General features: G+C 41.4%; 1 protein-coding gene across 3 annotated transcripts in view; it reads left to right on the top strand.

Moving 5' to 3' along the window:
- Positions 1-13,596, top strand: part of IGSF9B (immunoglobulin superfamily member 9B) — a 236,425-nt gene that overhangs the window by 81,684 nt on the left and 141,145 nt on the right. The gene's annotated exons all lie outside the window — the stretch shown is intronic.

The following is a 13,596-nucleotide window of genomic DNA, read 5'->3' as shown; positions in this document are numbered from 1 at the left end:
GTTTTGAATGAGTTTCTTAATCCTGAGTTCTAGTTTGATTGCACTATGGTCTGAGAGACAGTCTGTTATAATTTCTGTTCTTTTACATTTGCTGAGGAGAGCTTTACTTCCAACTATGTGGTCAATTTTGGAATAGGTGGGTGTGGGAGACAGAAAGTTAAGAAGGATATCCAGGAATTGAACTCAGCTCTGCAGCTGTTTGTTCGGTTCGCTTGGTGCAGAGCTGAGTTCAATTCCTGGATATCCTTCTTAACTTTCTGTCTCGTTGATCTGTCTAATGTTGACAGTGGGGTGTTAAAATCTCCCATTATTATTGTGTGAGAGTTTAAGTCCCTTTGTAGGTCACTCAGGACTTGCTTTATGAATCTGGGTGCTCCTGTGTTGGATCCATATATATTTAGGATAGTTAGCTCTTCTTGTTGAATTGATCCCTTTACCATTATGTAATGGCCTTCTTTGTCTCTTTTGATCTTTGTTGGTTTAAAGTCTATTTTATCAGAGACTAGGATTGCAACCCCTGCCTTTTTTTGTTTTCCATTTGCTTGATAGATCTTCCTCCATCCCTTTATTTTGAGTCTATGTGTGTCTCTGCACGTGAGATGGGTTTCCTGAATACAGCACACTGATGGGTCTTGACTCCTTATCCAGCTTGCCAGTCTGTCTTTTAATTGGAGCATTTAGCCCATTTACATTTAAAGTTACTATTGTTATGTGTGAATTTGATCCTGTCATTATGATGTTAGTTGGTTATTTTGCTCATTAGTTGATGCAGTTTCTTCCTAGCCTCGATGGTCTTTACAATTTGGCATGTTTTTGCAGTGGCTGGTACCGGTTGTTCCTTTCCATGTTTAGTGCTTCCTTCAGGAGCTCTTTTAGGGCAGGCCTGGAGGTGACAAAATCACTCAGCATTTGCTTGTCTGTAAAGTATTTTGTTTCTCCTTCACTTTTGAAGCTTAGTTTGGCTGGATATGAAATTCTGGGTTGAAAATTCTTTTCTTTAAGAATGTTGAATATTGGCCCCCACTCTCTTCTGGCTTGTAGAGTTTCTGCCAAGAGATCAGCTGTTAGTCTGATGGGCTTCCCTTTGTGGGTAACCCAACCTTTCTTTCTGGCTGCCCTTAACATTTTTTCCTTCATTTCAACTTTGGTGAATCTGACAATTATGTGTCTTGGAGTTGCTCTTCTCGAGGAGTATCTTTGTGGCATTCTCTGTATTTCCTGAATCTGAATGTTGGCCTGCCTTGCTAGATTGGGGAAGTTCTCCTGGATAATATCTTGCAGAGTGTTTTCCAGCTTGGTTCCATTCTCCCCATCATTTTCAGGTACACCAATCAGACGTAGGTTTGGTCTTTTCACATAGTCCCAAATTTCTTGGAGGCTTTGTTCATTTCTTTTTATTCTTTTTTCTCTAAACTTCCCTTCTCACTTCATTTCATTCATTTCATCTTCCATCCCTGATACCCTTTCTTCCAGTTGATCGCATTGGCTCCCGAGGCTTCTGCAATCTTCGCGTAGTTCTCGATACTTGGCTTTCAGCTCCATCAGCTCCTTTAAGCCCTTTTCTCCATTGGTTATTCTAGTTATACATTCGTCTAATTTTTTTTTCAAAGTTTTTAACTTCTTTGCTATTGTTTTGAATTTCCTCCTGTAGCTCGGAGTAGTTTGATCATCTGAAGCCTTCTTCTCTCAACTCGTCAAAGTCATTCTCCATCCAGCTTTGTTCCGTTGCTGGTGAGGAACTGCATTCCTTTGGAGGAGGAGAGGTGCTCTGCTTTTTAGAGTTTCCAGTTTTTCTGCTCTGTTTTTTCCCCATCTTTGTGGCTTTATCTACTTTTGGTCTTTGATGATGGTGATGTACAGATGGGTTTTTGGTGTGGATGTCCTTTCTGTTTGTTAGTTTTCCTTCTACCAGACAGGACCCTCAGCTGCAGGTCTGTTGGAGTTTGCTAGAGGTCCACTCCAGACCCTGTTTGGCTGAGTGTCAGCAGCAGTGGCTGCAGAACAGTGGATTTTCGTGAGACCACAAATTCAGCTGTCTGATAGTTCCTCTGGAAGTTTTGTCTCAGAGGAGTACCTGGCCGAGTGAGGTGTCAGTCTGTCCCTACTGGGGGGTGCCTCCCAGTTAGGCTGCTCGGGGGTCAGGGACCCACTTTAGGAGGCAGTCTGTCTGTTCTCAGATCTCCAGCTGCGTGCTGGGAGAACCACTACTCTCTTCAAAGCTGTCAGACAGGGACATTTAAGTCTGCAGAGGTTCCTGCTGAATTTTTGTTTGTCTGTGCCCTGCCCCCAGAGGTGGAGCCTACAGAGGCAGGCAGGCCTCCTTGAGCTGTGGTGTGCTCCACCCAGTTCGAGCTTCCTGGCTGCTTTCTTTACCTAAGGAAGCCTGGGCAATGGCAGGCGCCCCTCCCCCAGCCTCACTGCCACCTTGCAGTTTGATCTCAGACCGCTGTGCTAGCAATCAGTGAGATTCCGTGGGCATAGGACCCTCCGAGCCAGGTGTGGGACACAATCTCCTGGTGTACCATTTTCCAAGCCCATTGGAAAACTGCAGTATTAGGGTGGGACTGACCTGATTTTCCAGGTGCCGTCTGTTACCCCTTTCTTTGACTAGCAAAGGGAACTCCCTGACCCCTTGCACTTCCCGAGTGAGGCAATGCCTTGCCCTGCTTCGGCTCATGCACAGTGCACTGCACCGACTATCCTGCACCCACTGTTTGACACTCCCTAGTGAGATGAACCCAGTACCTCAAACGGAAATGCAGAAATCACCCGTCTTCTGTGCCGCCCACGCTGGGAGCTGTAGACCGGAGCTGTTGCTATTCGGCCATCTTGGCTCCTCCCCCCAAAATGGATAAATCTTAACACTAATGACAAAAAGTCTCAGCAAACTCAGAATAGAAGGAATCCTATTTAATTTGATGAAGGAAATCTACCAAAATGCTATATTTAATGGTGAAATTAAATATATTTAATGGCATCATATTTAATGGTGAAATTATGAACACTTTTCCTCTAAGATTTGAAATAAGGCAGAACTTGTTTTCATCATATTTATTCAACATTTTACTGATGGTACTAGCCAATGCAATAGGGCAAGAACAAGAAAGAAACACTGTAATAATTGAATAGAAAGAAAAATTATCATTATTTACACATGACATGATTGTGTATGTAGAAAACCCCAAATAATCTATAAAAAATTACTATAAGTGAAATTCATAAGGTTGCTGAACACAGGGACAATATAACAAATTCTATTTACTACCAACAAATAACTAAAATAGAACAGAATGAAATAAATATGACTGGGCATGGTGGCTCATGCCTGTAATCCCAACGCTTTGGAAGGCCGAGGAGAGAGGATTGCTGGAGGCCAGGAGTTATAAACCAGCCTGGTCAGCATAGTAAAACCTATCTCTACACAATAAAATGCCGGATTTGGTGGTATGTGCCTATAGTCCCAGCTACTCAGGAGGCTGAGATGGGAGGACTGCTTGAGCCTAGGAGGTCAAGGCTGCAGTGAGCAATGATTTAGCCACTGCATTCCAACCTGGATGACAGAGCAAGATCCTTTCTCAAACACACACACACACACACACACACACACACACACTTAAAAGTAGCACTAAAATACCAAATACTTTGGAACAAACTTAATAAAGGATATGCAAATTATCTATATGGAAAACTATAAAATATTGTTGATAAAGTTGAAGACTTACATAAATGGAGAGACATAGTATGTTCTAGGATGGAAAATTTACTTTTAAAAAAAGTCAATTCTCTTTAATTTATTGAGCTATAGATTCAGTAAAGTACTAATAAAAATTCCAGAAATATTTTGTGACAACCTGATTTTAAACATATATATAAATGCAAAAGATCTAGAATAATCAAGACAATCGTGAAAAATAATTAAAAAGCAGGAGAATTGAGACTATTAAATATCAAGGCAAGTAATAGGAAAAAATTAAGAAAAATTGCCATTGATGCAAAAAATAGACCAGTAGAATAGAAAAGAAAGTCCAGAAATGGCACTATACATACATTGTCATCTGTTTTTGATAAAGGTACCTCTCCAATTCAGTAGGATAAAGGTGATCTTTTCAATAAATGGTGCTGGGTCAGTATGAATATCTGAAAGAAAACAAGCAGTGAATCTGGATGCCTTACCACACAATGCACAAAGTTAATTTGACATGGATCATTGATCTAAATGTAAAGGCTTCTAAAACAGTGAATATTATAGAAAAAAAAACGAGGATGTCTTCATGACTTTGAGGTAGAGTTTCTTTCAACATAAGAAAAAAGCATAATATAAAGGAAAAATGGATAAATTGGGCATCATTTCTAAGGGTCTGGGCCATTGGTAGACCTGCCTGAACTGGGTTGTTGTAATTTTCCATGGGCTTTAATCATAGGGCATAGGACTACTAAGAGACATCCTAAAGAACTCCCATATTCCATAATATTCTTCTTTACCTCCATTGTGGAGTAGAATCCAGTGTTTTCTTGGTAATTAAGATCAGTCTCTGAAGCCAGTTAGTAACTCCCTCCTTTGCCTGTTGATGCAGAGGCACGAGAAGCCCAAAGTGGTTGGGTGGCCATGAACTTTCTGTTGAACGAAATCGTTGTGACTCCTGGTGGATGCATTCCTCCCTCCAGAACTAAGAGGCCTCTGTGCCAGCAGAGCACAATGTCATAGGGCTAGGAAGCAAAATTTTTCTGGCAGGTCACTAGGGGTGATAGTGAATGGTGCCACTCCCATTTCCATGCCTCAATTCCTAGACCTATGAACCATGACTATGAAAGAAATAGCACCATATTTGGGATGCTGATTTAGAATATATACAGCTTCCTGAGGAACACTGCCTTATGCCTGCAAGGTATTTCCATCTGGCTGGTACTGTAACTGAGTCTTCAAAAGTCCATTCCACTTTTCTATCAAATCCAGCTGTGTCAGCACGGTGGAGAACATGGTTATATCAGTAAACACCATGAGAATGGACCACACTTCTTTTGTTATGAAGTGAGTTACTTGATCAGAAACAATGCTATGTGGAATACCATGATGGTGGATAAGGCATTTTATGAGTCCATGAATGGTAGTTTTGGCAGAAGCATTGAGTGCAGGGAAGGCAAATCTGTATCCAGAGTAAATGTCTAGTCCAGTAGGAACAAAACACTACCCATTCCATGGTGGAAGTAGGCCATTGTAATCAATCTGCCAGATAGGTGGGTGGTCAGGAGAATGGCACCACATCAGGACTCAGTGTTGGCACCACATCAGGACTCAATCAGCTGCTGGCAGATTGGGCACCAACTATGTCTGTAGCCAGGTTGGTCTTGGTGAATGGAAGTCCGTTTTGCTGATCCCATGCATAAAAACCTTAATCCCTACCACCCTGGCCACTTGTCCATGAGCTCATTTGATGATAATAGGGGTGACAGGGGAAACAAACTGACTGGAATCCATACAGTGGATCATCCTATCCATTTGATTATTAAAATCTTCCTCTGCTCAGCTCATCGTTTAGTGAGCATTCACATGAGACATAAGTGTCTTCACGGCTTTTGCCCACTCAGAGAGGTCTATCTATATACCTCTTCTCTAGACCTCCTTGTCACCAGTTTTTCAATCATATTTCTTCCAAGACGCTGACCATCTAACCACACTATTGGCCACAGCCCATCGACTGGTATATAATCACATGTCTGGCCATTTTTCCTCCCAAGCAAAGTGAAAAACCAGCTACACAGGTCAAAATTCTGCCCACTCAAAGGATTTCCCTTCACCATTGTCCTTCAGGGATGTGCCACAAAAGAGCTGTGGTGCCGCAACGTCCACTTTTGGGCGAGGCCTGCATATTGCACAGAATGATCTGTAAACCAGTCCTGAGTTTTCTCTTCCTCTGCCAACTGATCACAGGGAACTCCCCATAAGGCAATACACGTGGACTGGGAGAGGGAAGGCAGTGGAGCTGGAGTGGAGAGCATGGGCATTTGAACCACTTCCTCATGTGCTTTTTTGTGCCTTCAAGGCCTGTTTGAGCCTGATCTCAACTATACCACTTTCACTGATGATGGAGTGCTGCTGTGCACACCCAATTTAAGGGCGTGGTAAGCCAGACAACACCCACGTCATGATGGGCAGAATAGGTTGCATGGTAAATTATTGGTTCGTGGTTAAGCACTCAGTCTTTAATAAGGTCCAGTAGTACGCCAAAAGCTGTTTCTCAAAAGGAGACAAGTTGTCTACAGATAATGGCAAATCTTGCTCCCAAATCCTGATGATTCACACTGGATTCCCCCATAGAGGCCTGTGAAAGGCTCCAAACATCATCCCTATCTGCCACTGACACTTCGAGCGCCATTGAATCTGCTGGATCATATGACCCATGAGGCGGAACTGCTTCTGATGGTTTTTACTAACAGGTTTTGAGGGAAAAATTACTTGCCAGATCAATTTCTCCATGTCAGATACAAGGGAATGTGTTAATTTTCTCAAGTGATGAAACCACATCTGGGGCAGCAGCTGTAATTGGAGTCGCCACCTGGTTAAGCTTATGAGAATCTACTGTCTCCAAAACCCACCTTCCTTCTGCATAGGCTAAACCGGCAAGTTGAATGAGGATGTGGTGGGAATTGCCACCTTTGCCTTCCTCTTCAAAGATCTTGGTGGTGGCACTAATCTCTGCAATCCCTCCAGGAATATATTAAATAGTGTTGCTTTTTGCTTACTATTTTTCTAGGTAGAGGCTGTTCTAGGGGCTTCTGCTTGATGTTTCCTACCGTAATAGCCCTCACTCCACTGGTCAGGAAGCCAATATGGGGACTCTGCCAGTTACTGAGTATGTCTCTTCCAATTATACATAGTGGAACTGGAAAAACAATCATAGAATGGGTTCAGGGACCCACCTTATCTGTTGTGAGATAGACCTGAGCTAAAACTCCATTAACCACCTGACCTCTGTAAACCCCTGTGTTAACTCGTGTACCACAGTGACTTTCTGAGTTTCTTAGAATTAGTATCAGTTCAGCATCAGTGTTCAGTAATCCCTGAAAGGTCTATTTTCTTTCCCCTAATGCACTGTTACCCCAGTAAAGGGCTATAGTTGACAGGGGAGAAAAATTAACAGTATGCATTTTTGGCTATGTAGTGGGATCCTTCCTCAGGAGAATCTGGCCTGTCCTTCATTCAAGGGGCTGTTGATCTGTACACTGGTTCAAGTCTGGGAATTGACAAAGGGGTTGTGACTCTCTGTTTTTATGATTCAAGTTAGACTTCTGTCTACTTGGCCTAGAACTCTTCCACTTATACAAATCAAATACGAGTTCAGCAGACTAGAGACATCATGAACAACCAGCCGATGTCACAGTCTCTGTGAGCCAGACCGTTTTATCACTGCTTTGACCCTGCTCTGTGTTCCACTAACCACACTCACCTTGCTTTGGTGATTATGTCACCACTTGGCCCCTGCCATCCCAGGATCCAATTGTCTTCATTTCGTTTAGGTTTCCCAATTTAGTGGCAGGGGTTCTCTCTGCAATTTCTGACCTACAGAGAAGAGTGACTACAGAGCTCTTCAAAGATGCTGGGGCTCCTCTTTCAAATTTATTTCTCACAGTGTGGTGACAGGTTTGTCCTCTGGACCCAGCGCTGGGTGAGCAGGTCTTACATGATGAGCCCATATTAACATTCTAATATCCTTGAGCCTTTGGACCCTTTCCTCTACAGCAGTGGTCCCGAACTTTTTGGCGCCAGGGTCTGGTTTCATGGAGGACAATTTTTCCATGGATGGGGGTTAGGGGGGTGGTTTCCGGATAAAACTGTCCCATCTCAGATAATCAGACACTAGATTCTCATAAGGAGCAAGCGACCAAGATCCCTCGCATGCACAGTTCACAATAAGGTTCATGCTCCTATGAGAATCTAATGTAACTGTTGATCTGACAGGAGGTGGGGTTCAGGCAGTAAAGCTCACTTTCTTGCCTCCACCCTGCTCACCTCCTGCTGTGCAACCCGGTTCCTAACAGGCCACAGACCAGTCCAGGGGTTGGGGACCCCTGTTCTACAGTACAGAAAAGCAGCTCTGGCATTTCAACTTCATTTAGTGTATTCCACACTTTGTTCCATGTTGCAGTCAACCAACAAAACACATGGTTAGAGCCCATTCACGATTTGTGAGCTACAGCATTATGTCTAGAACCTTTGCTTCATAGGCCCATATCGATAAAATTGTCATGACCCAACTTTATGTTCCTTCCACCATTCTCCCTCATCCTTAGTATCTCTTTCCACACATATTCCCTGCATTTCTGTCTGTATAAATTTGAAAAACATGTCATTCTTTTGGAGTGTAGCTCACCTCCTTGTTGGTCACACTTTGTGCTTCATCTTTTAGGGAATGCTGGGACTCGAATGTACTTATAGGTCTAGAAGAAAAAGCGGTGGTGGGGATGGGTTCCAAGGAGACTTGGCAGTAGATGACTCAGAAGGCCCATTACAAGTTCCTCAGGCAGAGCAGGGTTAATCTCCTCCAATGAGGATGGAAGAACTTCTACTGGCAAGAAAGACTCAGAAGAATTTGAGTTTCAACATTCCCACCTTCATGAGGATCTTTCCATATGTCTTATTCCAATTTTCAGATCCCACTACTTCCCAATCAAGGCCTTCACTTTAACAGCAGAATCTTGCTAGGTTGGTGCTGTGGTCTAAATGCTGATGTCTCCTTTCCCCAAATTCATATGTTGGAAATTAATCCCCACTATGATAGTATAAGAGGTGGGGCCTTTGGGGAACGATTAATTCAGGAGGGTTCTGCCCTCATGAATGGAATGCATGTCCTTATAAAAGAGGTTGAAGGGGGCTGACTTGCCCTTCCATTGTGTGAGGATGCAGCAACAAGGCACGGTCTGTGGTGCAGAGAGTGAGTCCTCACTAGATACCGAATCTACAAGTGTCTTGATCTTGGACTTGCCAGCCTCCAGAACTGTGAGAAATACATGTCTATTGCTTATAAATTTCCCAATAGAAAGTATTTTGTTATAGCAGCTCAATCAGATGAACAGAGTTGGGAATTCAACTTGTGTTGTAGTTCAGCTATTCACAGGATGAGACTCTGGGCTTGGTTTTCAGCAATCTCAGCTCTGTGGTTAAAGGAGATATGAGATTCTTTCAGGACAGATGTAGAAACCTTCAGGTCATTTATGCAGTGCTTAAGCTGGAAATCTGAGTCCTTGAGCATATCTTTTCTTCCTCCCCACATTGTCCAGTGTGATTAGGAGATACTGGTCAAAGTCATTATACTCCTTAGTTTGACAAAAATGTTCTATTGTATCAAATACAGTCATGTGTTGCTTAAAGATGGGGATATGTCCTGAGAAATGTGTCATTCGATGGTTTCGTTGTGTGATTATCAGAACATGCTTACACACATCTAGATGGCATAGCCTATTACACACCTAGGCTATGTGGTACAGCCTATTGCTCCTAGGCCACAAACTTGTACAGCATGTGACTGTGCTGAATACTGTGGGCAACTGTAACACAATGGTAAGTATTTGTGTATCTAAACATGTCTGATAGACAAAGTACAGTAAAAATACAGTATTTTGATCTTATGGGAGCCAAGCACAGTGGTTCACACCTATAATCCCAGAACTTTGGGAGGCCAAGGCAGGAAGATTACTTAAGCCCAGGAGTTTGAGACAAGCCTGGGCAATATACAAGACCTTGCCTCAACAACAACAACAACAACAAAAATTAGCCAGGCATGTGGCATGTGCCTGTGGTCTCAGCAACCCAGCAGGCTGAGGTGGGAGGATTGCTTGAGCCTAGAAGGTCAAAGCTACAGTGAGCTGTAATTGTGTCACTGCACTTTAGCCTGGGTGACAGAGCAAGACTCTGTCTCAAAAAAAGAAAAAAACTTTATGGGAACATCATTGTATGTGCAGTCCATCACTGACTGGAATGTCGTTATGCAGTGCATGCCTGCACAAGGTTACCAGAACCTTGCCGCTTATATGTATTTGGTTAGGAGGAGCCAATGGTTATATTGTGCCTGTCTCTATTGCCGCCTCATGTCATGAACTATCAATGCTCTTTTTACTACTGGAAAACGGATTCCAGAAACCTCAGAACCAACTCTGATAACTCACCCTTAAGATTCTGTTCTTCAAGAACCACTCTTAGCACCAAACATCCGTATTATGGAGGCTTTTCTGGAGAAACAGAAACAATAGGTTATCTATATCATCTGTATCCATGTTGGCATCTTTATCTACACCTATATCTATGTTAACTTATCTATCTATCCCAATAGAGGTGGAAAGCCTACTGAGCCTGGTTGTCCAAGACAAAACTTAAGTGCAACCTTAAACTTACCCATGTGTATACAGAGAGTAAAATATTTATTTTAGGGAATTAGGTCATGTGATTATGAGGGCTGGCAAGTCCAGATCTGCAGAGCAGGACATCAAGTTGGAAACCTAGGCAGAACTTCCATGTTGCATTCTTGAGACAGAGTTCATTATTCTTTGGAGAACCTTAGTTTTTTCTTGTAAAACCATTAACTGATTGGATAAAGGCCACCCACATGATGGAGGGTAATCTTCCTAAAGTCAGTTGATCGGAAATGTGAATCGCATCCAAGAATACCTTCACAGTGACATCTAGACTAGCCGTTGACCAAACAACTGGCAGCCATAGCATAGCCAAGATTGATGATCACAAAGAACAAGAGAAAAATGACTTACCACATACAGGGAACAGAACAAGAGAAAAATGACTTACCACATACAGGGAACAATAATACAACGAATAACTTTCCACCAGAAACAATGAAGGCCAGAAAGTGGTGAAATGACATGGATGCCATGAAAGTGATAAAAACAACAACAGTCCATCAAGAATTTTATATTCAGCAAACCTATTCTTTAAACAAAAGGCCTGACATAAAGATATTGCTAAATAAATAACAATTAAAAAAATGTATTGCTATCATGCTTGTGTTACAAAAAATATTAAAGAGATTTCTTTAGACTGAAGGGAATGAAACTTTATAGTAACTCAAATCTACATAGAGAAATGAAGAGTACTGGTAAAGCAAATATGTGAGCAAATAGAAAAATCTACATAAACAACTGACAGGAGATTAATAAGGAAATAGAGGTCTTGAACAACACTACGCACCAGTTGGACCTACTTGACATATGAAGAACATTCCATTGAACAACAGCTGAAGCACATTTTTCCCAAGTGCATATGGAGCTCTCTCCAGGGTAGACCATATGTTAGGCCACAAAGCAAATCTTAATACATTTAGAAAGATTGAAATCATACAAAATATCTTTTCTGATCACAATGAAATAAGAAATCAATAGCAGAAGGAAAACTGGAAAATCCACAAATATGTGGAAATTAAATAATGCATTCTTGAACACCAATAGGCTAACAAGAAATCACACGAAAAATTAGAAAATAATTGAGACATATAAAAATGAAAACACCATATCCCCAAACTTGTGGGATGCCGTGAAAACAGTGCTAAGTGGAAAATTTATGGCTAGAAATGCTACATTAAAAAGAACAAAGAGCCCAAATCAACAAACTAAATTTATACTTTAAGGAACTGGAAAAAGAAGAACAAACTAAACATAAAGCTAGCAGAAGAAAGGAAATAATAAATAAAGATTAGGGCAGAGATAAACAAAATAGAGAATAGGAAAATAATAATCAACAAAACCAATAATAGGTTCTTAGAAAAGATTGACAAAATTGACAAACCTTTAGCTAGACTGACTATGAAAAAATAGAAAGGGGACACAAATAACTAAAATTGGAAATAAAAGAGAGGACATTGTAATCAATTTTATAAAAATAAAGAGGATTATAAGAGAATAGTATGAACAATTGTATATCAACAAATTGGATAATCTAGATGAAATGGACCCTAGAAATATACAACCTACAAAGAATGAATCATGAAGAAATAGAAAATCTGACCAGACTTATAACTACTAAATAGAATGAGTCAATAATAAAAAACTTCCCAACAAAGGAAATCTCAGGACCAGATGGCTTCACTGGTGAATTCTACCACACATTTAAAAAATTAACACCAATCCTCCTCAAACTCTTCCAAAAAGTTGAAGAGGAGGGAATACTTCCAAACTCATTCTTTTAGATGAGCGTTGCCCTAAAATAACATACTGAAGCCAGCCAAATACGTTACAAGAAAAGAAATGTAGAGACCAGTGTCCCTGATAAATATTGATACAAAAATCCTCAACAAAATATAGCAAACCAAATTCAACAGCATACTAAAAAGATTATATCCCATGACCATGTAGAATTTATTCCTAGAATGAAAGGATGTTTCAAAATACAAAAATCAATCAATGCAGTACATGACATTAGTAGAATAAAGGAAATAAAAACACATGATCATCTCAATTGATGTGGAAAAAACATCTGACAAAATTAAACACTTCTGATGACAAAAAAACTCAGTAAACTAGTAATACAAGAAAACTACCTCAACATAATAAAGACCATATATAAAAAGCTTATAGCAAGCATCACGCTCTATGATGAAAGACTGAAAGCTTTTCCTCTAAGGTTAGGAAGAAGACAAGGATGTCTTGCTTTTGCCACTTCCATTCAATACAAAACTAGAGACCTGGTGCGGTGGCTTATGCCTGTCATCCCAGCACTTTGGGAGGCTGCTGCAGGCAGATCACTTGTGGTCAGGAGTTCTAGACCAGCCTGGCCAACATGGTGAAACCCCGTCTCTACAAAATATACAAAAATTATCTGGATGTGGTGGCAGGCTGCTGTAATCCCAGCTACTCAGGAGGCTGAGGCAGGAGAATCGTTTGAACTCAGGAGGTGGAGGCTGCAGTGAGCTGAGATCACACCACTGCACTCTAGCTTGGGCAACAGAGCAAGAATCTGTCTCAAACAACAACAACAACGACAACAGAACAAACCAACCTCTGCCCCCCACCAAAACCCAATATAATACTGGAAGTTCTGGCCATTGCAATTAGGCAAGGAAAAAGGGCATTCAAATGGGAAAAGAAGTAAAATCATCTGTGATTACAGATGGCATGATCTCACATGTAGAAAACCTAATGGTTTCACACACAAAAAGTACCAGTTAGAATTAATAAACAAATTCAGCAAAGTTGTAGGACACAAAAACAGCGTGTAAAATCAGTTGCCTTCTATATGCTAAAAATGAATAATCAGAAAAGGAAATTAATAATATAATTCCACCTAAAATAGCACCAAAAAGACTTAAGAATAAACATACCCAAAGAGGCAAAGGCCTTGTGATACAGTTTGGATAGTCGTCCCTGCCAAATCTCATGTTGAAATGTAATCCCCAGTGCTGGAGGTGGGGCCTGGTGGGAGGTGATTGGATCATGGGGTGCATTTCTCATGAATGATTTAGCACCATCCCCTTGGTGCTGTTCTCGTGATAGTAAATGATTGTTTGTGAGATCTGGTTGTTTAAGAACTGCATGGCACCCTCCCCCAGTCTCTCTCATTCCTGCTCTCGCCATGTGACGTGCTTGCTCCCGCTTGGC

Source organism: Hylobates moloch, unplaced genomic scaffold (genome assembly GCF_009828535.3).
Source record: "Hylobates moloch isolate HMO894 unplaced genomic scaffold, HMol_V3 SCAFFOLD_11, whole genome shotgun sequence".
NCBI classification, from domain to species: Eukaryota; Metazoa; Chordata; class Mammalia; order Primates; family Hylobatidae; genus Hylobates; species Hylobates moloch.
The sequence above is the reverse complement of the archived record's forward strand: the minus strand, read 5'-3'. Positions and strand labels throughout refer to the sequence as shown.